Source organism: Pinus tabuliformis, chromosome 6, assembly GCF_031772625.1.
Source record: "Pinus tabuliformis cultivar Carrire ecotype Pingquan chromosome 6, CPIR1, whole genome shotgun sequence".
In the NCBI taxonomy this organism is placed as follows: Eukaryota; Viridiplantae; Streptophyta; class Pinopsida; order Pinales; family Pinaceae; genus Pinus; species Pinus tabuliformis.
In genome coordinates, this window is record NC_142292.1 from 1,624,382,895 (window position 1) to 1,624,405,055 (window position 22,161).

The 22,161-nt window shown below is 40.6% G+C and overlaps 1 pseudogene; it reads left to right on the top strand.

Moving 5' to 3' along the window:
• Positions 1-22,161, top strand: part of LOC149265126 (uncharacterized) — a 119,317-nt pseudogene that overhangs the window by 38,053 nt on the left and 59,103 nt on the right.

Genomic DNA, 22,161 nt, shown 5'->3' on the forward strand with positions numbered 1-22,161 from the left:
AGGGAGAGGAAACATAGGAGGGCTTGTAGAAACAGGATATGGTGAGTATGGTGGCATGGGGGAAGTTAGATGAGGATTAGAATGTACATAAGGTTTTGGAGAACTGAAAGGTATATTATCATCACCAGGTAAAGCCACTGGATAATTGACTAATGTAGGGGAATTAGAGTAATATGAGGGAACATGACTTGGATAAATTCTAGTTAAAGGGGAAGGCCTATTAATAGATGAGCTGATAAGAGTTAATTGGGTAGGGAAAGGCCTAATGGACTTGAGGGATTCAAATTTCAAATCAGTAAGTTTTCCAATCATGTCTACAGAGATACCTGAGACCCATTTGGGTACAACAAACCCCAGTTTCTTGTTGTGCCATGTTTATTATTATCTGCATTAGACATAGAAAAGAGATAAGTGGGTACAAAAGTTCTAGGCCTTTTAGGAGTACGCAAAGGTGGATTTTCAAGCATTCTTTCAATTATCATTCTATTATATGTGGATTCCAAATCAACATTTGCTCCAAGACCTCCTAATGTAGTGTTGTAGCGGCTACAACCACCCTCCAAAATTTTTCCTTAGCTTTGTTTTGGAGCCTTCCTACCGCCCATCCTCAACAACATGTCTTGCACTGTCAAGCACATCAGCTTCAACTGTTTCACAGAGTCTTGTCAGCCTATGCATGTAAGTTTGTTCCACCCCCTTCACAGGCAACTTTCCGGACTTAATTTCAGTTGCTGGCTGAGCAGCTCCCTCTGGGAATTACGCAATTCTAGAGGGGAACCAGCCTTCCCTCCAGAAATTGCGCAAACCTAGCTGGGCTTCAGAATTGCACAATTCTTCCTAACAGTGTTCCTCTCAAAAATTGCACAATTCATCCCAAGAAAGTTACTCAACCCAGAAATTGTGTAATTCTAGGTAGCAGTCAACTGCCACTCCCAGAAATTGCGCAATCCCTCTAGGACAACCAGCTTAGCAGCTAGTAGAAATTGCACAAATCTAGCTGGGCAACCTGCTAGGCTCAGAAATTGCATAACACGGTCAGACAGGATTCCTTGAGAAAATTGCGAGGTCTAACCCAGGGCAGCTGCTCAGCCCAGAAATTGCGTAATCTTGGGAGACAGTCACCTGTTCCTCCCAGAAATTGCGCAATCCCTCTAGGGCAACCATCTCTGCTTAGCCCAGAATTTGCACTGATTTTCATCCCAGGCTCGCAAACCAATGGATCTGCCTTCAGGTTGATTGGTTCCCTTCGGGACCGAGCAAAACTAATTTTCATGCATGGATTGTTTCTCCCAAGGAAGCATGCAAAGACATCCCTCAATTCAGGGATCTATTTTTAACAGCTGGAGGTTATATGCAAGGATTGTTTTAGAAACCTCCCGCTAAGTGTCGCTTTTCCTGGATTTGTGGCATGCACATCACAACCTTGATTTTATCAAAACTCATCAACTAGACACTGTGGAAATCTGTTATGAAACCAGCTCAAAAAAAGATAGAAAAGAGAGATTCACACCTTAGAATTCAGCCTCTTCGAGGGGGCAACCTCCTTTACATTACATAAATGAACAATTCTTCGATGATACAAATGAAAATACCTCCTTTCTATATATAGGAGTCTAAGTGGTCCCAATACAATCAAAGCCTACATAACAATAATATTGTAGGGCACAACAGTAACAATGGTGGGCTTCTATGTGGCATAATAGTAACAATATGGGCACTACATGGGTACATCAATATAATAAGTGGGTTATACTAATAACAATAAGGGGTTACACTAGTAGTATAGGGGCCTAACATGCCCCTCTCCTTCAAAAAGCGTTGTCCTCAACGCTTGAGTAGTTCTTGATGCTTCTATATAAAATTCTTGTCCTCCCATGTGGAATATTCAGCGGGTAAGTTCTTCCACTTGATGAGATACTCTGAAATTGATCGATTCCGTAGCTGTCGGGTTCTTGTTTCTGTGACTGCTCCAGGTTCCAATATGATTTTTCCTTCCTCTTCAATTTCTGGCAATATTGCTTGAATTGGGATCTTTTGCAACTTTTGAATAAGTGGCCATACTTCTTCGTTCTTCTTCCATTCATCCGTTGCTTCGTTTATCCAATTTGGTTGGATAATATAAATAGCACAAAACAATGCTTCCACATCCTCATCCTTGAAACATCTTCCCATTCGGTAAGGTCGCCATTTTTTAAGTGCATGTAGTATTGCCAACATTTCCTTCTCATAAATAGCTTGCTTGAGATGTAGCAGTAAAAATATCCAATCACTCACATCAAAACATTTTTCACTACGATGTTGATCTACCTGTTGTTTCATTTGATTTTGCACCGAAGTGGCGTTATCCTTTAAAAGTTGGAGAACTTGCTGTTGATGCTCGATATGATCTTTCTCTACTTGAACCTTTTTCTTCTTGATATGTCCTTCTATCTTTTGAGGAGCGGTAATTTCTTCCAGTCCTTTACAAGATATGGTCGGATTCATTTCTTGATGCTCGATGTGATCTTTCACTTCTTGAACATTTTTCTTCTTGATGTGTCCTTCTATCTTGATAGTTTGAGGAGTGGTAATTTCATCCATTGAATTACAAGATATGGTTGGATTCATTTCTTCTTTCTCGATGTGATCTCTCACTTCTTGCACCTTTTTCTTCTTGATATGTCCTTCTATCTTGAGAGTTTGAGGAGTGGTAATTCTTGCCAATGCTTTACAACATATGGTCTGATTCATTTCTTCTTTCTCTGGGGTGGTGTCCTGACGTATATCCTCTTCTTTTGATGTTTCTTGATCCTTTTCTTCCTCCTCTTCATATTCTATGTAAAATAATTTCTTCTCAGCACACCTATGACCTTTAGTGCATTTGCTATCACAATTGTAACAAAGCCCTTTTTCTCTTTTTTCTTCCAATTGTTGTGGTGTAACCCTTGTAGGTTGTGGAAGGCTGGGAGAAACAACACTTCCATCTTTATAGTTGTGAGGGGTATGCTTCCTGGTTTCCATAATTTTGCTTTCCATTATGTCACAAAGCCCTTTTACTCTTTCCAATTGTTGTGGTGTTGCTCTAAAGAAGGTGTTGCTCTTTATATCCTCATAATGTGCTATCATTTCCTCCGTGAAAATTGACCACGTAACAAGTTTTTTACGAGAACAAAGCCCTTTGTACCATAAAAAATGATCTGGTTCTAAATATGAAGATGCAATACATACCTTTTGTAACAGTTGTACACCATGTATATCAAAATATTGCTCCATCTGAAGTATCCAATTTACCGGATCCTTGCCATCAAACTTCCTCATCTTGGTTTTTCTTGATTTTAGGAGCTCTACCTTGAAACGACTGTAACTCTGTACTTTTGGATCTTTAAGTTCTGAACTTGTGACCTATAGTAGCCCTCTGTGTCCTCTTTCGAATGCCACAAGTATGATCCAAATTGGATTCTCCAAGAAAAAGTTATTCACAATCTCCCGCAGTGACCTGATTATAGACTAGTTCAATAGAGAAAACTTGTATGAAGTGACACGTGTCACTGTTTCAACCTTTGACTCTGAAAAATATATAAACCGAAACTAAAGTCCGTCCTCTTTCTGTACCTTCTTACGAAATTTCAATCCGATGCTCAGAAAGAAAGTTATGACGATTTTCCCCAGGTCACCTGTTTTGAGTGTAATTCAGGAGTCTGCAAAAAGACCAACTTCCGCAGATAATATCTCCAAAAATATCACGCGAAAAGATCTGAAATTCAGACCCAAGGTTCAGCGCCAATTATTCTCAAATGGGTTTCTTTCGCGACTTCTGAAACGTCACAAAAAAAACGTTATAGCGAAAATTCCACGATGACCTGTTTGGAGCAGCTAAACCCTAGAATCCAAAGCTCTGATACCAAATGTTATGAAACCAGCTCAAAAAAAGATAGAAAAGAGAGATTCACGCCTTAGAATTCAGCCTCTTCGAGGGGGCAACCTCCTTTACATTACATAAATGAACAATTCTTCGATGATACAAATGAAAATACCTCCTTTCTATATATAGGAGTCTAAGTGGTCCCAATACAATCAAAGCCTACATAACAATAATATTGTAGGGCACAACAGTAACAATGGTGGGCTTCTATGTGGCATAATAGTAACAATATGGGCACTACATGGGTACATCAATATAATAAGTGGGTTATACTAATAACAATAAGGGGTTACACTAGTAGTATAGGGGCCTAACAAAATCATTCCTCACATCGAACTTACATCTCTGACATCTCACATTTCATCTAGGAGTCGTCGGCACATTCAACTCAGCTGTCTTGGGGTAAGCCTAATTCTCATGTCTCGCGTTGCGTTTCTCTCCCTTTTTGTGTTTCGCTTTATGTGAGTGCTATTTTCTTGATTTCAGTGAACACATTTTATCGTTTTAATGTATGTTAGCTTGTAGAAGCACCGTTTTAGTTTTCGTCCACATCTCACTATTGTCGCGTGCATGACACTTTTATTCACAGACGATCGTTGTTGCGGCAACTCGCTTCACACACATGAATGCTTTCCCATTTTTTGAATCTTTCACTTGTTGTTTGCATGTATGATCAGTCACTCTTGTTTGAACTCATCGCATCATGCATTCAGACTTCTCATGTTTTCAGTCGCCCGTCGGCCATTCTAGGTTGCCTTGGCTCGGACCATGCCTTTCCCGCCTAGCATTGCGCATTTTTGAAAGCAAAGGCTCTGCCTTCCCTGCAAAAATTGCACAAGTCTAGCCTAGTACTGACCTCCAGGCTTGCATTACACAATTCTTGGAGGCAGTGTCCTGCTAGCCCTATAAACTTTGCAATGCAGTTTGCTGGTTGCATGTCATTGCTGACTGAAATTGTGCATTGCACAGTTTCAGTCCTCAGCAGGCCAGGATGGACTATACTTTGCGTAGTTCTAGTAGTCAGTCATCCTCCTGATAGCCCGAACTGGGCCATGCATAGTTTTGGCAGTAAATCTCCCGACCTCCCGACACAAATTGTGCAACCTTCACGATTAATCACACAGGTATGTTGCAAGTTAGTCCTCAAGTTTGTTTTGGTTTTCGACTGACGGATTTCTTTCCATGAGTGTTTCTATGTTTCTAGGCATCATAGGTTTTTGTCTATCTCTCAGTAGCACAAGTAAAATGACTTCCAGAAGAGGAGAGTCAAAGACACTTTTAGGAACGCAACTGGGAATGCAGTCGATCAAGTGTCTATGAACTTGCCTTTCCACAAATACATCAAGTTGTTCATGGACAAGGATATCAAGATCAATGGCAACAACATCACAATGAGCAGCAACAGAAGGCAACACACTCATGCACGACAAATGGAAGAGGAAGGTTGTTGACAGCATAAAGGCAGAGCAAAGCTGCAAGTTGAAAGAAGATCCAGTCATGAAGAAAGCAACTTTGGAGATTGAGGCTATGAGGTGACAATGTGACATGAAGATTACACAACGGCAAAGAATGGAACAAAGAAGGAGTTTCATGCATTGAAGCAACAACTCAAGGAAGAACAGGAGCTACATAGATGAGATAATGAGTTGCAGCAGGAATAGGTACAACAAGGCACGCAACATGGATAGGCGGATGAAATTATGGCCATACAAGTTATAGATCCATCCCAGCAACTGGCACGAAGCAGACAAGGTGAGCAGTGTTGTTGATCTCATGCAAGGGAATTCAGCAACATGCATGTCATTTTGCATATGCATGCGATCCCACCCATCTAGCATACTCACCAAGGCGAAGACACGAAGCAAGTCCGACTGGAGCTGAACATGTATTTTGACAAGTTGATGTGCATGGTCACCAGAACACACTTGGAGATCAGCACAGACACTATGCATTAGTATGTTATTGGTCCAGCTGCACTCAAGACAACCATGCACATGTTATCAAATGAGTTGGACAGAGGGACCATATCAGTGTACCCGGATGCAACAGAGGCAAGAGTTTGCTTTCAGCAGGATGTCACCATTGAGCACACAGACACCATCACAGATGACCAAGCTTGGCATCAGTTCACCACCATTGACCATCACAAGGATGTCAAAGAGTTGGTCTCACCACAACAGTCCGAGTGTTAGTGATGTCTTACATGGCTTGCTCAAGCCATTTTGTCTCACATGGGTACATGTGCAGATTGTATGTACGTCTTGTCAAGTGGAAGTTCAAGTGTCGATAGTTGAATGTAACAGTCATAGAGTAGTTGAAGAGTCATGAGGATAGATGAATGGTCACAAAGGGTAATGTCAAGGGTCACCCCACCCTTTGTTATAAATAGTCCCTCATAACTCATTGTAGAGGATTTTGGTAAGCCAAGCTTCCAATAGGAGTATCTTATAGAAAGCTTGGACAGTATTGTAATGAGCCTTGGCTTCTCCACTGCGCAGAACTAGTATATCTCTTTGGAGGAGCAGGTGGTAGTGACTGTAACGTTCCGATGTCAGAACTAGTGGTTGGTCATGGTTGTATTGTATGATTGGAACTTACACTTATTAATATAACAAAGCCAACACATTTGATGCATATGTCATATCATATTCTAGCTATCTTGTGTACTCTAAATGATATATGTATCTATTTTATTGCGCATGCATGTGTAGCTATTTTCTGTATATGTATGTATGAATCTCACTGAAATGTGTTGTTGGTTTAACCATCACTTTGGATTGTTAGATAACTTTCCTTCCATGTTGTGATGCATCTTTGTTCGTGTCTTCCCTTCTTAACTCCGTGATATCACATGTTTCCAAGGGGCGCACTCACCTCACCCTCCATGTGTTAGAACCGCTCATGCACCTTCCTTGACTTGCCACAATTGTCACATCCTTGCTACCAATAGGGACATCTTACTTGCCTTTGTGCGGAACCGCAATCAAGGCGATACTGTACGACCCACTGCTGGGACTCCTACACCAAACTGTCTAAGGTCTTGTTGGGACATCTTACCGGGGAGATCCCCTGATATGTTGGCGGGTCTAGAAATGTCAACATTTTGGTGCTACAAGGAGGGCCAAATGAAAAGCTGAGTCCTCACATCTGTTTTGATTCTTTGCAAGTCCATCAAGACTAACTACAGAGTTTCTCTTCCGGAGTGTATGTCTTGTGGAGACGACTTTGAAATCTTGGAAGAGCTCTCAGATAACTTGTCACACAAAACATATGATGGTGGAGGCTACGTAGCCTTGGTTAGGCATGCGGTCGGAATTGTAGGCTCATGTGAAAGACATGGAATATTTGAAGATTACATGGGTTGTGTGCTGTTCGTCTACATGCTTCGAAGGCACCCAATGCACTGGTGTGCCATGCTGCCCAAAAAATATATTCATTCTCTTGCTCATCTGGTCGCAAAGATATTCCATGCTTTCAATCACTTTAACCGTAAAGCACTCAATAATTTTTTTTTGAAATTATGAAAAGCACCTGATGAATCCATTGAGTAGTTTTACATATGCTTTTGTAATCTTGCATAATGATTTCCTGAAGATGAAATTGATTTGCAATTTATTTATGGAAGATTTGAGTATCTTCTTCACATATCCGAAAATCCACAATTCTTGAAATCATTCGAACCCCGCTCAACACACTTCGGGTATGGAGCTACGCAATCACAAGAAGGCACAGTTATTGTCACAAGTGGTTGTCTGCCTTCACCTCATCAAACAGCTCCACCACTGCAGAGTGATGTGGGATATTATGCACACACATCTGTTGAACTTTCACATTCTCCCACCCCACCTGCTCTTGATATCTGTGTAGATTTGGCTTGCAAGCTTGTTGGTTGTCATGTGGATTCATTCCCTCAACCTCCATCCCCACGTTCTTTTGATCCTCCAGATTGTACTGTCTTGTGTTCTTCCATTCTGGACTCCTCACCTGTTGTGAATGAGGATCAAGTTGTTGACGAAGTTAGTGTTGTGCAACCAACCTGCACCATCATTCATGATGACTGCGTGTGGGAATATAAAGAATAAACCATGGTGAAGGATGAATCCCTTCTAGTCGTGCCTCATCTGCTTTATCTTGAAATCCCTTGTGATTCTACCACTGTTGATTTCCCCTGTGAAAACTCATTTCCAAATGTTTCTACTTCCGATCGTTCACAGGACACATTGGATGACAGTATATCATTACATTGCGGAGAGGGCATGTCTTCCTCCAAAAATCTGTCCAATCTATCATCGATCATTTCTGAAAACACAGAGGGTAAACATCCTTGCTTCTCATCTACCCCTCTGCACGATTCATCAAATCATGATGATGCTGACAAACATCCTAAATTTTCTGATCTTGGTTGTCGTGATCTCTCCACTTCTTCATTTGATCACGTTGTCGATTCAATTGTTGTTAATATATCTAGGACGCTAGTCTACGATGATCTATCTATCGATGAAGTCAAAACCCCCGAGACTATCAAGGCACTTCAACCTGAGATGATGGTTATGTCAGGACCTCACTGTCCTGAGGTTGGTTTGACTTCATCAGGAAATTATTGAAACATGTAAGGCTCCTCATCACTCTCTTCTTTGCGTTGAAGATCAACTAAACACCTAGATTTTGCTTCCTCCACTCGAACTACACGATCCCATCACTCATGCATTGGAGGAATATTACACAACAAGAACACTTGCACAATGTAAGTGGTCTACCTTTCTCACATTTTCTTGCATGTCACAGTCAAGGGAATGCATACACTCATCATATGCACGTAGTGTAGCACAACACCATGGAAATTCCACCATGTGCATGTCATGCGCTTTCACTCATTTTTGTTATGTGGATGCTTGTAAGCTCATATTGTGTATGTCTTCATTGTTGTATCTTTCACATCTGCTAGCTCGCACAACTATGTTTTTCACGAACCATTCCTTCACCAACATGGGTCAACCAATGTGTCAGTGGCTGCATTGGAAATATCACTTCATGTAAGACGACCCATGCACGGTTAGTTTAGGAGTAGGAGTAGTGTTTTCTTTTTGAGTTGTTTGATTGCATGCATGTTTCCTTCTTCCTTTGTGTGTTTTTTTGTTTTCTTACTCACTTTTCTTTCGCATTTTCTTCTACTTCTTGCTTTTTGGTTTGTTTTCCTATTATTGCCCGTAGGTTAGTTTCACCTGGACTATGTGCGACTCTTGAAACAAGTTGGGTAAAGTACAAGAGGACTTGTACAACTATCAACATTTGGTTATTTGTTGTCTACTCTCTTATGTAAGAACTTATTGTTTTCATTCCATGATACATCAATGGAAAATACATATTGTTCGAAGTGAACCTTGGTGAAAACACAACGCTTGCATGCTAACTAGTATCGTCTATTCTAGTCGGTTGTTTTTGGGTTTCCTTGTCAGCTCAATCAAGTAGAGTAAGTTGAGGGGGGAAACCTTAATAAGCACGTCAGAGGTATATATAAACTACTTCTCTTAAAGAACAATTTCTTATGCTCTCAGTAAGTCAGGATCCCTCTTCTGCCTCTGAAATGAATAAGTGTTCTGCACAGTTAGGAAAATCAAAATTGAAAAAATGAAAAAGTGAAATTTTCGAAAAAAATGAAAAATGAATAAGGTGAAAGAAGAGAAAGGCTTCCTACATAGAGAGGTGATGCAGGTAACTCTGCCAGGGTACTGACCAGGGTCGCTAGTAGTGAAGAGATACTTGTGTTCCTGTGTGACTCCACCGGGGTACTATCTAGGCCTGCTAGCAGTGGAGCAACACCAAAGATGAAACTAAAACTCAGACAACTATACTGCTTGTACAACAATATACCCCTCATCCCCAATCGAAAAAATTGCGTCGACTTGGATTGGAATGTGTGTCGACCGACCAAGGGCTTGGCAGATGCTGCATCTTACAATCAAGAAAGTGTGGAAACCAATATGAATAGAGAACTAAACAATACTTCCAGAGGTGTTAGACTTGCTTTTCATGAACAAGGTCCATTCGGAGAGCTAGAGTTCTACCAGTGTGTCGCCAAGTGTTGTAGCAGCTACAAACACCCTCCAAAATTTTTCCTTAGCTTAATTTTGGAGCCTCCCTACCGACCATCCTCCGTAGCATGTTTTGCACTGTCAAGCACATCAGCTTCAATTATTTCACAGAGTCTTGTTAGCCTGTGCATGCAAGTTTGTTCAACCCCCTTCACAAGATTCTTTCCAGACTTAATGTCAATTGCTAGCTGAGCAGCTCCCTCTGGGAGTTATGCAATTCTGGAGGGGAACCAGGCTTCCCTCTAGAAATTGTGAAAACCTAGCTGGACACCCAGTTGGGCTCCAAAATTGCGCAATTCTTTCTGACAGTCTTCCTCTCAAAAATTACCCAATTCATCCCAAGGCAGCTGCTCAGCCCAGAAATTACGCAATTCTGAGCAACAATCACCTACTACTCCTAGAATTTGTGCAATCCCTCTGGGACAGCCAGTCTAGCAACTATCAGAAATTGCGCAAATGTAGCCAGGAAGCCTGCTGGGCTCAGAAATTGCACATCACAGTCAGACATGATTCCTTGAGAAAATTTTGAGGTCTGACCCAGGGCAACTGCTCACCACAGAAATTGTGAAATCTCGGGAGATAGTCACCTGTTCCTCCTAGAAATTGCACAATTCCTCTGGGACAACCATCCCTGCTCAGCCCAGAAACTACGCATATTTTCATCCTAGGCTCACAGACCGATGCATGTGCCTTCAGGTTGACCGATTCCCTCCAGGACCGAGTAAAACTAATTTGCATGCATGGAATATTTCTCCCAAGGCAGCATGCAAAGGCATCCCTCAATTCAGGGATCTATTTTTAGCAGCTAGAGGTTACATGCAAGGATCATTTTAGAAACCTCCCGCCAAGTGTCGCTTTTCCTAGGTTTGTGGCATGCACTTCACAACCTAGATTTTATCAAAACTCATCAAGCGCACAATTTAGAGCTCATTCCTCACATCAACCTTGCAGCTCTAATATCCCACATTGCATCTAGAATTCATCGACACATTCAACTTAGATGTCTCGGGGTAAGCCCACTTCTCATGTCTCACACTGCATTTCTGTCGCTTTTTGTCTTTCACTTTGTGTGAGTGTTGTCTACTTGATTTCAGTGAACGCTTGTTGTCATTTTGATGTATGTTAGCTTGTCGAAGCACCATTTCAATTTTCGTCTGCATCTCACTTGTAGGTTTTAACCTTGTACAAAAATTACCTGCATATGAATTCTAAAATAGAAAATAAACAAAGGCGAGAGCATAACGCATAAAACAAATTATACATAGAGATTTTACCCTAGATCCCAAAACTGGGACTACCAGATTGATTTTTCATTATGTTCATTTCAATGTTACAATGCATATATATAAATGTCGAAGCATCCACAAACCCTAATCCATTAACCCTAGATTAGAACATAACTATAGTTCCCTCGACCAAATCTACATAATACCATCGACCGAAAACCATCGTGCCCAAAACCATGTAAGAAATTCATGCACAAAACCATAGGTAATGTAGGGTATTATTTTTTTTTCCCCAGGGCGCTGTCACCTAGAGCCTATGCAAGGGGGACCCCTGCATACCCCTTGACAAGGGGGCTGCCAACCCCCTATAAGCCCCCACTAGTTGTGGAAATAATATAACAAAACCCAACATTCTCCCACTTATCTTTTTTCTTTCCATAGGGGGCCACAAGAGAGCTTAGTCATTTATCCAACCTTGCAATGCCCATTGTTTCTCTACACCAAGAGAAGTTGTCAGAGCTCAAATATTTTGTCAATGCATCTACAGTATTCTTCAAAGTGTCCACCTTTACCAGCAACACCTTTTTGTCTTCTATCATATCCCTCACAAAGTGATACTAAACATCAATGTTCTTTGTCTTTCAATGATAAGCAGGGTTCTTTGCCAAGAAAAATCCACTTTGGCTATCACAATCTATCCTTATATCTCGTTGTACTAACCCCATACTTGAACACAATCTCTGCAACCAAACTGATTCCTTTCTTGCATGAGTGGCTGCAATGTATTCTACCTTTGTAGTTGAAAGTGCCACTACAAATTGTCTCTTACTCATCCAACTGACTGCACCTCCAAATAGGTTAAACACATATCCACTTGTAGGTCTTCTCTGATCCATATCTCCAACCCAGTCTACATCAACAAAGCCATGGATATCCAAAACTCTGTCCAATTCTAGTCTTCCTTGGTAGCACAAACCATAATCACTAGTGCCATGCAAATACCTAAAAACCTGCTTCACTGATGTCCAATGCTCCTTCTCTAGTTTTGACATAATCCTGCTCAATACTCCCACTACACGTGCAATGTATGGTCTAGTACAGATCATCACATACATCAAGCTACCGACTACACTTGCATATGGAACACGGGACATTTCCTCTTCCTCTTCTTGTGTCTTGGGACACTATTCAATGGATAAATGTACACCTACGAGAATAAGAACCTTCATCAGTTTACTATCCTGCATATTAAACCTTTGCAGTATTGTCTGGACATACTTCCTCTAGTTTAACTAGAGCTTCCTCTTTACCCGATCTCTTTTAATTTCCATGCCCAAAATATAGTTTGCAACACCAAGATCTTCCATGTTGAATTTGGAGGACAATTGGGTCTTCAAATCTTGGATAATTTCTTTGTCATTTCCAACCAGCAATATATCATCCACATACAAGAACAGATAAATAACACGGTCACCAATTAATTTAAAATACACACAGTGATCTCCCTTGCTTCTGGTGAAGCCAAGTACCCGTATAAATGTATCAAATTTATGATACCACATCCTTGGTGACTGTTTTAACCCATACAGAGACTTTTTTAACTTTCGTACTAGTTCTTTCTTACCCTTCACCGCAAAGCCTTCAGGTTGCTTCATGTAGATCTCTTCTTCAGGATCCCCATGAACAAATGTTGTCTTCACATCCATCTGATCTACCTCAAACTAAAAATCAACGACAACAGATACAAGTAATCTAATAGAAGCTACCTTGGCAACAGGAGAAAAAATATCACCAAAATCAATTCTCGACACATGGAAATAACCTTTTGCTACCAACCGAGATTTGTATTTCTCCACCTTTTCTTCTGCATTCATCTTCTTCTTGAAAACCCATTTGCTGCCAATGGGTTTCCTTCCAGCCGACAACTCCACTAGATCCCAAGCCTCATTTTTGTGCAAAGATGTCATTTCATCAGCCATGGCCTCTTTTGAGAGTTTTCCATCCTCTGAATTTACTGCTTCCTTCACAGTTCTGGGATCATCATCAGTAATAGAAGAAAAATTTGAACAGAAATCAGATGGACTATACCTTTCTAGCTGCCTTCTTTCTCGAACTGATCATCTCACAACCGGAGTTTGTGGTTCTCCATCTTCTGATTCCTCTTCTACTGTAGAGTCTGATTCTTCCTCCTTAAGCTCAAACTTTATATTCTCAGGTTCCATTGGTTGGACTTCATGTTTAATAACATCTTTCACCTCTCTAAACACCACACCTCAGCCGTACACAACCTTCCTTGTCACTGGGTTCCAAAACTTATATCCTTTTAAACCATCCTTATATCCAACAGAGATGCACTTTTCAGATTTACTATCCAACTTTGTTCTTTTCTCCTTTGGAACATGTACATATGCATCACATCAGATTTGAAAGATAGGGTTTTTTTCCAATCCATACCTCTTGTGGAGTCTTATCCTTCAACACTGATGAAGGTGGTCTATTAACTGGGTAACATGCAATCTCCACCGCCTCTACCCAGAATTCTTGTCCTAACCCAGCACCACTAAGCATGCTTCTTGCCCTGTCCATCAACGTCTTGTTCATTATTTCTGCAACTCAATTTTTCTTAGGTGTGTACGGAGTAGTCTTCTACCATGCTATACCACACTTCTTACAGAATTCTTCAAATTCATTCTTGAAAAACTCTCCACCGTTATCTGTCCTCAGCATCTTTATCTTCTTCTCCATCTGGTTTTCCACCAGAACCTTAAATTCTTTAAACCTGTCAAAGACTTCAGATTTTTTCTTGAGGAAATATATCCATGTATTCCTTGATAAATCATCTATAAATGATACATATTACACAGAATTACTCGGTGATGGAACCTTCACAGGTCCAACCACATCATTGTGCACAAACTCTAATATTTGTTTCACCCTCTTACCACCAGAGGGGAAACTCACCTGATTTTGCTTCCCATATACACAATTTTCACAGAAATCAAAATCCAGAGAGCTATTGCGCATACCTTCTACCATACCTTTACCATGAAATATTTGAAGGCCCTCCTCTCCAATATGTCCAAGCCTTTGATTCCATAGCATGGTCTTTTCTCGAGAGACCACCAGATTTTCTGCTCCACTTTCAGGAACTACATAACTGTTTCACCCATCAATAACATTGCTACCTTGTAGCTTGCACAGAGTTCCAATCTGAACTCCCCGCATCAATACCAGTGTTCCCTGAACCAACTTGCAGGTATATTTCTCGAACACTATTTTTACACCTACATCATCCATCTTTCTTACAGAAATCAAATTTATGGCCAATGCGGGAATATGCAGAACACCCAAAAGTGTTCTAATCCTTTCACCTTGCAACTTCAACTTTACTTTTCCACGACCAATGATTCTAGCCTTCCTATCATCGCCTAAGAAGACATCACCACCATCATATTTCTCATACTCGTGGAACCACTCTCTATGGGGAGTGAAGTGAAAGGATGCACTTAAGTCAATCAACCATGCCTCATGATCTACATGTGCACTTGAAGAAGAAGCCAAGTACACATCCCCACCTTCATCTAAGGTGGTTTTTTCCTCTGCAAAAGGAGCATCATCAGATTTTTTTCCTTTGTCAAGAGCTTTAGATTTATAGTCCCTTTTGTAGTTCCCTTCCTTTCCGTATTTCTAGCACACCTTTACAAATTTTCCTGGAGATTTAGATCTCCCTCTAGATTTAGATCTTCCTCTCGATGACTTATTTTTGTTTCTATTTTGGGACCATCCTCGTATAGACAAGGCATCACCATTTTGGCACTCCATATTTTTCCGTCTCATCTTCTTCGTTAGCAAGGATGAGACTATTTCATCAAACTGCAACGCAATTGTATTGCTACCTATTGCAATAACCAGACTATCCCACGAATCTGGTAGAGAACACAAAAAACTAATGTACTTATCTTCATCTGAAATTTTAATATCAATAGATAATAACTGGATTACCACAATATTAAATTAATTCAGATGCTCTGTCACCAACTCTCCATCTTTCATCCTCAGGTTATACAACTTTTTCCGTAGGAACAATTTATTCACCAGAGACTTAGATTGGTACAAAGTCCCTAACTTGTCCCATAAAGCCTTTGCCGTAGCTTCCCCTGATACATTCAACAATACTTAATCTAAGACACACAATCCTATTGTGCATTTTCCCCTTTCGATCTAACTTCTTCCATTCTTCATTGGACACTCCTATTGGTTTAGTAACCGGATCTACTCTGATCCAATGATCTTTATCCACCAACAGATCCTTCATCTTGAGTTTCCACAACTCAAAACTCTGACCATTAAATTTCTTGATCTCTATCTTTCCACTACTTTTCATCTTCTTTCACCACTAGACTCAATCCCGCAAATCTCCCACTGAACAGGGTCTACCACAGGCCCGAGTGAAACCCCTCAGCAACAAAGGCGTCCACTTGAAGCCAAAACAGCTCTGATTCCAAATGTAGGTCTTAACCACATACATAAATTACCCACATACGAATTCTAAAATAGAAAATAAATAAAGGCAAGAGCATAACACAACCCAACATTATTGATGTCGCATGCATGACATTGTTTTTGCACGGACGGTTGTTGTTGCGGCGAATCACTTCACACACATGCATGATTTCCTATTTTCTGAATCCTGCACTTGATGTTTGCATGTATGATCATTCACTCTTGTTTGCACTCATCTCATCATGCATTTATACTTCTCATTTTTCCAGTCGCTCATCTGTCGATCTAGGATGCCTTGGCCCAGACCATGCATTGCCTAGCTAGCACTGCGCATTTCTGGAAGCGAAGGCTCTGCCTTCCCTCCAGAAATTGTGAAATTCTTGGCCAACACTATCCTCCAGTCTTTCATTGCGCAATTCTTTCCCAACACTATCCTCCAGTCTTGCATTGTGTAATTCTTGGAGGAAGTGTCCTGCTGGCCCCAAAAACTACGCAATGCAGTTTGTTGGTTGCATGTCACTGCTGACTGAAATTGCGCACTGCGCAGTTTCAGTCCTCAGCAGGCTAAGCTGAACTGTGCATTGTGTAGTTCTAGTAGTCAATTAGCGTCTTGAAAACCCAAACTGGGCTTTGCGTAGTTTTGGCAGTCAGTCTCTCGACCTCCGGGTGGAATTGCGTAACCTTCATGATCAATCACACAAGTATGTTGCAAGTCAGTCCTCAAGTTTGTTTTGGTTTCTGACTAACAGATTACTTTCCATGAGTGTTGCTATGTCTCCAAGCATCATAAGTGTTTGTCTATCCCTCAGCAGCACAAGTACAATGACTTCCAAAAGAGCAGAGTCAAAGGCATTGTTAGGAGATCAACTAGGGATGCAGTGGCTCAAGTATCTATGAACTTGCCTTTCCAAAAAGACATCAAGTTGTTCATGGACAAGGATATCAAGATTAATGGAAATGACATCACAATGAGAAGCACCATCAGCATCAACAGAAGGCAGCACACCCGCGCGCAACGAATGGAAGAGGAAGGTTGTTGACAACACAGAGGCAGAGCAAAGCTGTAAGTTCAATGCAGATCCACTCATGACGAAAGTAGCTTTGGAGATTGAGGCTATGAGGTGATGGCATGAGATGCAGATCGCGCAAAGGCAAAGAACAGAATAGAGAAGGAGTTGCATGTGTTGAAGTAGCAACTCAAGGAAGAACAGGAGGTGCATAAATGAGAGAATGAGTTGCAGCAGGAACAGGTACAACAAGGGGCGGAACATTCACAGACAGATGAAACTACACCCATACAGGTTATAGATCCATCCCATCAGCTGGCACGGAGCAGATCAGCTAAGTAGCATTGTTGATCGTGTCAAAGGGAATTCAACAACGTGCATGTCATTATGCGCACACATGCAATCCCACCCATCTGTCACACACACTGAGGCGAAGACAAGAAGCAAGTTCGGCTAGAGATGAGCATGTATTTTGACAAGTTGACGCGCATGGTCACTAGCACACACTTGGAGATCGACGCAGACACTATGCATCAGTATGTTGTTGGTCCAGCTGCACTCAAGACAACCATGTGCATAATATCAAATGAGTTGCATCAATTTCGCAGACAGTGCTTGTGTCTATATTTTTTCTAGCAAATTCTTCTTTTAAAGTCAAGAAATTATAGATTTGAGTGTTTTTATCAAAATATTTCCAATTTTTTACATTGTCTGGAACAGTTGGTCTGTGTTTAATTTCAGCAGTAAAATGATAGTTAGTCTCAAATGGCAGCTTACAAGTGCTGGAAAATGTTGCCAAACTGTGAGCATGCAAATTGTGGTTCCGAGGAATTTTGGTAAGCTATGATTCTAGAAAGATATTGAGTATTTCAATTGCCGCCCCTCTATAAGCTTTTAACTTGAGGTCATTTGTGACAAATTTGCCTTTCATTGGTTGAATAACCAAATCAGAGTCTCCCAAAGTTGATATCCAAACTGCCCCTAGACTTTCGATCAATTTGAGTCCTAGTAGGAAGGCTTCATATTCAGCCATGTTGTTTGTACATCTAAAATTCAACTTGTATGCATGTCCTTCAGCATGATCATTTTGCATATTATGTATCCAAATCCCTGCCCCAGCTCCTAGTTTATTAACTGATCCATCAAACTCTAAGTACCATAGGATTTCTTGACTACAGCTAGCATCAGGAGTTTTAGAAACTTGCTTGGTGGGCAGATTTGGATTTACAAACTCATATGGTTTCCCTTGTGTGTCTGTTGTATCAATTATTTCAACAATTTCTAGATCTTGAGCAATGGATTCTTCATTTATGCTTCTTCCTTGTGCTGATTCTAGAACCCTGTCATCAGTTTTGGGGCAAATTTCAGCATTGTATAGGATGAAAGAGTCCATATCAGAATGTATGGAATAGATAGGGAAGTTTTGGGGTTTCTCTTGACTGCTGACCACATATTTCATTAATGTTTCTTGGTACAATCTCTTTGGCTAGCCAAAGACTGAGATGGTAGCATAAGACATGTCCAACTGCAAAGATCCCTGGAGCTTTGCACCCCAAGATCTGGACAAAAGCATTCCATACTTTGGTGGGATATCAGCTACCACTACATCCATTAAAATTGTCTTGGCAGGGTATTGGACTAATGATACACACAAATCTTTAATTAGGCCTAGACACTTGACCTCGCTAGAATTAAAAGAGAACAAGTCTTTGTATGGCCTTGTGATATCTAGGTCCAATTTTTCCATCACCGACTTAGGCATTAGATTATGGGAAGCTCCCGAATCAAACATTGCATTGTGAGGTCCTTTGTCATGAATGTTCAGACTCACATAGAATGGAGGAATGCTTCCATCTACTGATTTACCATTTACTTCAGGGCCAAAAATTAATTCTGCTTGGTCATCTAGGACATTCACTGCATCTCTGTTTTCTGAAATTTGGAGTAACCTGCTGATTTGTTTTCTATAGACCTCATGTTTATCCAATTCGGACAGTGGAATGGCTATTTTTAACTTGCTTATTTTGGTTTCAAGATTGAAAGGTTTTTCTATTTGAATTCTTGCATTTTGGGCAACAAGCTTTTCTTTTTTTGCTGCATTTTCAATGTTTTTTCCTTTATCAAGAGTGCTGTTAATAACTGAATCTATTTTAAAATTAATTTTAGGAGATTGCTTTGCATTTTCTTTGGGAGGAAAGGAGGTGGAAGGCTGACTGTTTAGTGGTGGGGCATCTGATATGTCCTCAACTGTGGTTTCTTTTGGGTTAGGGTATGTTCTAGCAGGGAGTTCTATAGGGGAAGTTTTATCCTTTGCTTTTTTTGGCTGCTTGGTATCTTTCTTCTTGTTGGTTTCAAGGACATCTATTGTTCTGCTCCTCAATTTGTATTGTTTATGAACCTCATAGACAGCTGCATCATATCCTTCTCTAAAATCTAATGATTCTCCGGATTTGGTTTGAAATTGGTTAAAGGTATGAGCTTCTTGATCATCTTGGGTCAAAAAGATTTGTTGTTCACTGTTTAGACCCATTAGGTTGATTTGAGTATCCTCGGTTGGCTCGCTAGAAGTTGAAGCTTCAGCATAGTTTTCCTGGAATGGAGGTCTAATGTTTTGGTCAGGACCAGCCTTTCCAGCATTGGGATTCTGATTTTTCCTGAAGTTTGGATTTCTTGCGGTGTTACTTGGTTGACCATCCCAAGAGGATTTCCTTTCAATTGTTTCTACTCTATCACCCAATCTATCAATTCCTTTGATAATTGCATCCAGTTTTTGCTAAAATGCAGAAGGCTCTTCTTTGAACGGAATCCTTCTTTCAGCTCTAGCTCTAGCTCGTTTAGAGATCAGATTGGCCTCTACACTGACAGCTATGCTCTGCATGTCTTCTAAGCTTGGAGGAGCTCTTTCCTTGAGCTGGTAAGCCATGTCAGAATCAAATCCATCAGGGAATTTGATCAAGGCCAAGTCTGGTGGAGGTCTAAGGTTCTGAGGAATAGCATTGTACACATTATTGAATCTGGCACAGTAATCTTGAATAGTTTCTTGTGGGCCCCTTTTCAAGCTCTCATATTCTGATAGGATATGTAATGGGTCCTTCTTCTTTTCCCATCTATTTAAAAAAGTTTGATAAAGGGCATCTGGGTCAGCAATAGTGTTTACAGGAAGTGCCCTAAATCAGGTCCTTACATCACCGGTTAAGCTTTGGACAAAATTTTCATTCTGACATCATTATCATCAATTTCATAGTTCTCAAAATAATCCATCATTTTCTTAGTATGTTGTTGTGTTGTGTAGGTGCCAATACCATCAAAATAAGTAATTTTGCTTTGATAATCTTGAGGCATAGCCCCTGGATTTGCAGGTAACTGTAGGGGAGCATATCAATTTGCCATATTTATAGGTATAAATGGGACAGCTGGAAGAACAGGGATAACAGTGGAAATATGTGATGTGGATGGTGGAGTGGAAAATATGCTTTCAAGTGATGATGGTGAACTGGAAGAAGCTGCAGCAATGGTAGAAAGGACTGCTGCTTTCTGGGAGTAAGCTCAGATTAGGTAAAGTTCTGCTACTGTGTGTCAAGGTTTAAATCAGTAGGATTTTCTTGATTTTCTTAGCTTCTAAGGTTCTTAGGGATCAAATTGGGATTTTGAAAGATAGCTGGAGGATTTGGATCTAGATTTGATCTAGTGTAACAGATTTTCTTCTTTGTAGCCAGCTTTTAAGTATATTTTTGGTATTTTCTGGAAGTATCTGAAGAACACAGCTTTTGACAATATCTTTCTAGGAAATTTTGAATTGTGAGAATCTTGAATTTTCCTAAAGATCCTTTGAATAAAAAAGGAAACTGATCAAATTTTTGAGACAGTCGTTCAAAGCCTAAAACTAAACTGGAGATAGACTGAAGTAGCATTTATTTACTACTGTAATTGCATAGCAAAAACAGTTTCAAAGGCTACCTGGCTAACTTCAGGCTCCATCTGTAGCTTTATGTTATAGACAATTTTGTGCCTTACAGCAACAAGCATGAATTGTCAATAATCCAAGGGATCCAAAGTTCCCTAAACATGATGTTCCTACCCCTAGAGGAACAAGGTCAGCAAACCAACAGCTCTCAGATCAGTTCTCCACCTGAAAACACTCAAAAACAAGCAATCCTGAAATCAAAGCAGGTGCTCCACTAGGCTTCTGCGCTGAAACTCAGATCCTCCATGGTGTACCTGCGTTGCAAAGCAAGTGGAACAAAGGCCACCTACGCTGAGCGAGATGGGACAAGTGGCACACTGAGTCATTGCTCCAAAAATGACACTTGGATCAGGGATTTCGCCTTGTGATGAGTCAGAGGCTCTGTTTCTCCAAGTGGAAGCAAGGTTCTCCAAGTGGACTCAAGAATTGAAGATCAACTAAAGATTAACTGAAGAGAGAGAGGACACAAGGCAGCTACACATCAGTTGCAAGCTGACTCATCCTTTCTCAATTCATCTATATATTGAGCTCTCTCCTATGAGTTCAGGAGGCTGGAATTTTGTGCAAAGTAATGATATGTTGTTGGTTTCACTATAGAGCTATTGGGTGATTTCTTGAGAGAGGTGAAGAGGAGAAATTCTTTCTGCTGGGAAGTGTTGCTGGATTGGAGCCTTCAATGGTTGTAACACTCTCAGAACCTTTACTTCTTCATTAATAAAAGCTATTGAGGTTCTTCTATATGCTCTTGTTTCAATAATATATTGTGATGATTGTATATTTGGTTTACACTAATCCTTGAACCAGTTATGATTGCATGCTCCTTGTAGTTTCCTTCTTTGTTATTTTGCAGGATCTCACTGTAGCTGGGCCAGCAAAAGAGCAAGGAGCTGGGATCAAGCAGCCAAAGAGAAGAGTCTGGATTCGACATTAAGCGCAAGGCAAAGGTTAGTGCATTTCTCCATTCTCTTTTGCTTTCATAAAGAAGTAAACCTTAAGTAGTTTGTTTTACAGTTGTTGCTGAGGTACTATCACCCTTAGAGTGGGATAGGGTCATCCGAATCGGATACTTTTCCCTACAACAAACTGGTGACTCCACTGGGGATCGTATCTGTTTGATTGTGTTTGTAGTATTTTTCTATTCATTTCCTGAACAAAAGAGTACCAAATCGAAAAGCTTTTGACTATATCAAAAGCGAAGTAGAGGGCAGCTACTCTAGCTCATTTCTGAGCAAGTTCATGATATGAAGAGCTGATCTACAAGGATCCTTGTAAGCTCTTAGTGATATCTTTTCACCTTCCTTATCATCCCTTTGAGTGTGCTTGACTGATTGCTTCTGATTTGAGCAAAAACTGTGCATTTTTGAGAAAATTATGACCCGGAAACTGTGAAAACACAACTTTCGTTTTCCAAAGCAGGTAGTACACAGGCTACCTGCTTTGCAACGCAGGTCCTGAAGGGGCTACCTGC